We start from the raw sequence: 4,916 nt of genomic DNA, 5'->3' as shown, positions 1-4,916 counted from the left end.
CCCCCAACCAAAAGGAGTCCTCTTCAGCTCTTTGGCCTTGATATGGAATGTACTTTATCTAGGACCTGGAAGAGGAATTTTACAATTATTATTATTTTGTGTGTGGTTCTGGGGATCAAACCCAAGGCCTATACATGCTAGGCAAGCGCTCAAGCACTGAGCTATACCCCTGGCTGTGGTAGAAGACTTTTATATGATTAGAACCATTGTAATCCCAGATCATCTTTGAGGCATCTCTGTTTTAAGGCCAGGCTGTCACCTGGAAAGGGAATGGGCCCAATATCAGCCTCCCGGTGCTTTCCTTAATCTAACATTGTGGAAAGACTGACAGACTGTCAATTCTGACACATTCTCCTGTGGGTACTTGATGGTGTAGTTTTCTGTGTACTCCTGGTCAACGTTGACCCATCATAGGAGTCTCGTAAGAAGAAAAGAAATGTTATAGTCCCCTGAAGTTCTGTGGACCAACTTTGAAATAACTTAAAAACAAGGACAATAAAGAAATATATAAACTGCTCACTAGGCTGCAGGCCGACTCCACTCCTCACAATAGGTATGACTCATCTACTATTGCAGTCCCAAGTCTGAGAAGGAAAATGGGAAATGGTGTACAGCTGATTCTTCAATAGTAGGAGTAAATGAGTTTCTGGTGGAAGTGTAGATCAATAGTTCTTAACTTGGGATCTTAGACCTCTGAGAATTCACTGGATGGGTTTCATGGAGTCTATGAAATATATGCATTAGTTTGAGTTTAAATGCATTTTCTTGAGGAGACTCCCAAAGGATTATGCATCTTTTAAAAAGCCTAGACACCCCCTATTGTAGATGGTTCTGGAACATCATCCCAGTGTCACTGTGGATCATATCCCTTCACAGTCCATATTCATTCCTGCCAGTGCCTGTCTCCAGGGCTCAGTGGTCCACAGCTGCTTCTGTGACCTAGTGCAGCCTGGAGACCTCAGTGATGTAAAAAATGTATTGAATTTAATTAATTTTGGTCCCCAGGGATTCTTTTACTGATTGTATTTATGGAATGATAAGCTGTGCCCTAAAAGAGAGAAACTCAGGAAAGAAAATTTTGTTCCAGTAGAAAATACTGGATGTTCATTATCCATAAACAATGGATTTTATTAGGATTTTTTTGTGTCATTTATTGGCTGTGTGCATAAGAACAAATCACTTGTTGATATATTCTTTATTGGTGTTAACTAAGATGTGTTCTCATTCATGAGTGGGTAAAGGAAACAGCATGTTTTTGGTTACTGTTATTAGTAATAAGCGAAGACTCACATGTTATTTCTTAGGCTAGTTATAGCCTGGTATTATGGGCTTGGAGATAGGTCTTCTCTTTGTCATTCCCATCTTGTTTCTTATTTAAGATGTAGAATATTCCATATAAATATCAATGGTGACCAGAAGGTAAGGATTTCTGAGGATAGAGAAAGTTTTGTGAACAAATGGAGCTTGCATATGAGAGAAAAGCAAGATTCCAAGTGACAAGAAGAGTGCCCTAGGTAGGGGAAGGGAATATTAAGACTAACACAGGACTAGGGCTATAGTTCAGTGATAGAGCGCTTGCCTTGCAGGTGTGAGGCCCTGGGTTCAATCCTCAGGACCACATAAAAATAAACAAAGGTATTATGTCCATCTACAACTAAAAAAAATAAAAAATAAAAAAAGACTAAAGCAAATTCACCAGGATGATGATAGAAGTACACTGGAGAGGCAGGGAGATGAGCAGCCTAGCTATGTGTGTAGAGAAAAGTCTCTTCAGATAGAAAATGAGGATTTGATTCTTTAAACAGTGTCTTAGTCCATTTGTGCTGCTACACCAAAATACCTGACTGTAATTTATAAAGAACAGAAATGTATTTCTCACAGTTCTGGAGGCTGGAAAAATCCAAGATCAAGGAGCCAGCAGGGCTGATTGACATCTGATGAGGACTGCTCTCTTCCTCCAAGATGGTACCTTGTTGCTACTCTTGAGGGAAAGACACTGTGTCCTCACATGGTAGAAACTTTGGAAGGGCAAGCAAGTGTTCACTTTAGCCTTGAGCTCTTCTGTAAGGATGCTTCGACTCTCCCAAAGGTCACACCTACACACTCCCCCTCTAATGGGATTGAACCATTACCACTCAGCTACATCTCCAGCCCTTTTTATTTTTTGAGACAGAGTCTTGCTAAATTGCAGAGGCTGACCTTAAATTTACAATCTTCTGGCCTCTGTCTCCAGAGTGACTAGGATTACAGATGTGCACCACTGTCCCTCTCAAGGTCACAACTTCTTAATACTGTTGTATTTGGAAATTAAGTTTCAACCTGAATTTTGGAGAGGGCACCATCATTTAAACCATAGTAAATGGTGTTTGAACTTAGTGGTAAATTTCCATAGATTCTTAAATTATAAAAGGGAAATGATGAAATTTTTTTGAGAAGAATTTGTCTAGCAGAAATACATAGGATATTGAATATATTGGAGGTAGAAAATGCTGACAGCTAAGCCAGATTTTATTGGATCTGTCCCATCATACCCCCAGTGCTGAGATGTCATTTGGCTGTGTGGAAAACATAAAAGAAGGAATGCACTGCGGAAATGGAAGAAGAATGGTAGGCCTTAACACCTTGTTATTCCAAGAAGGATCTGTGGTTTGTAAAAAATTCCCTGCAAAAAATAATCTGAAGAAACCCACAATGAGGGTGTGGAAAGAACAGACTTCATTAGAATTGAATCCCTGTCATGTATGATGCCAGGCCTGCCACCTTTATAAGAGGGCTGATCCCTCCTTCACCACACCACTCAATGTGTGGTAGATTTCAGGGGCCCTCTTTAGGTTTCTCTTGGTCTTGGACACAGACACCAGGTGCTTGGGAACCCCTTGTAGTTTTTTACATGGATGTTTTTTTGCTTGAGAATAAATATTCCTTATTCTATTGTCTGACTCCTATTGCCTATTGCAATAGCCTCCAAAAGTAACACAGGAGGTGAGGGCATTCTGAGGTGCTGATGCTAAGACCCTGCTTTCCTTATCCCAAATTTGAGGCAGAGCTTCCCAGAATAGCTTCAAACACCTACTGTGAAGTTGGAGACCAGTGAAGATGTGGGTGTTTCTTGTTAAACTATTCTGGCATTAGTATTTAGTAGGGCAAGGGCCTATTTCATAGTTGTTCTAGTTGTGAAATGGGGGATAGGAGTAGTCTATGGGGAAAAGAATGTTAGATGAAGCCTGACAGTGGCTGGCTGGCAGGTCATTTGCTCAGTTGATAACTCATTCCTTATGGCCCTATTGCCCAGGAGTATAACTTGCCAGGGTGGAAATCTCCTATAGGACTACTCTGATTTCGTAATATTTTTTTGTGTGTGGGGGGGAGGGGGAGTGTCTATAACTCCAGTTTTTGTATTTTTTTATTTTGAAATAGGGTCTTGCTAAGTTGCTGAGGCTGGCATCAAACTTGTGATCCTCCTATCTCAGCCTCTAAAGTTGCTGGAATCACAGGCTTGTGCCACCATGCCTGGCTCATTTTGGAGTCTTTACAACTGTTCTGTTCATACGTAAGTTTCCGATATCTGGGCACAGTGGTGCACACCTATAATCCCAGTGGCTTAGAAAGCTGAGGCAGGAGGATCATGAGTTCAAAGCTAGCCTCAGAAACTTAGTGAGGCCCTAAGTAAAATATAAAAAGGTGGTTGGTGGGGATGTAGCTCAGTGGTTAAGCGCCCCTGGGTTCAATCCCTGGTACCAAAAAAAAAAAAAAAAAAAGTTTCCAGCATCCTTGGAATTCCCCAATTGGATAATAGTCAAATGGTTTTAGGTGCTTTAGCTTATTATATCTGAGTGCATACCTCCCCTTGCTTAAACAACCTGAAAGGATGACTCAGCCTTGGTTGGTTGTGTGGTCAACCTCTAGGTTTATTTATTTGTTTGTTTATTTCGGTACCAGGGATAGAACCTAGGGGTGCTTAACCATCAAGCTACATCCTCAGCTCTTTTAAAAATATTTTATTTAGAAACAGGGTTTCATTGAATTACTTAGGGCCTCACTCATTTGTTGAAGCTGGCTTTGAACTTGTGATCCTCCTGCCTCAGCTTCCCTATTCACTGAGATTACAGGTGTGCGTCACTGCACCCGGTAACCTCCAGGTTTATTGTTGCTCTGGTCTGTTTATTTTCCTCTCAGACACTAGTAGCTGCCAAATTTGCATTGAAATTATACAGATAAACCAATGCTATTTGAATCCAGGTTTAACAGCAATGTCTCAATGTTTAGGCACTGCTTTGTTAATTTGGGGGTGGGGTGCGGTGGGAGGTAATGTGGCTGGAACCCAGGCCCTGCACATGCTAGAAAATTGCTCCACTACATCCAAGCCCTGTTAAATTCCAAAATTTTGAGCAGGAGAAATTAAATATTAATCTATTCAACTGATTTTATATATATATATATATATATATTTTTTTTTTTTTTTTTTAGGTCCTGGGGGTTGAACCCAGTGGTGCTCTACTACTGAGCCACATTCCCAGCCCTTTTTATTTTTGAGACAGGGTCACATTAAGTTGCTTAGGGCCTCACTAAGTTGCTGGAACAGGCCTTGAATTTGGGATCCTTCTACCTCATCTTCCCAAATCACTGGGATTATAGGCTTGAGGGAACAACTTCTAAAAGAGCTCTAATTCCTCTATGCAATAGATCTTTCTGATTAACCCCTGCCAACACACACACACCACAATGACTATTTCAAGATTTTCACGCACCTGTAATTTCCAGCCCAATCAACCCTCTCAGCTGTGAGCAAATCCCCTATTCCAAGAAACTGGCCAATATGAGGAAATTCCCTCAACCTCCTACCAGACCTTTCTCCACATAGCAACCTCACTCCTGTTCTAATGGAATAATTATCCCATTGTGTGTGTGTGTGTGTG

This window comes from Urocitellus parryii, chromosome 15, assembly GCF_045843805.1.
Source record: "Urocitellus parryii isolate mUroPar1 chromosome 15, mUroPar1.hap1, whole genome shotgun sequence".
Taxonomy (NCBI): Eukaryota; Metazoa; Chordata; class Mammalia; order Rodentia; family Sciuridae; genus Urocitellus; species Urocitellus parryii.
This window is presented reverse-complemented; position numbering follows the sequence as displayed.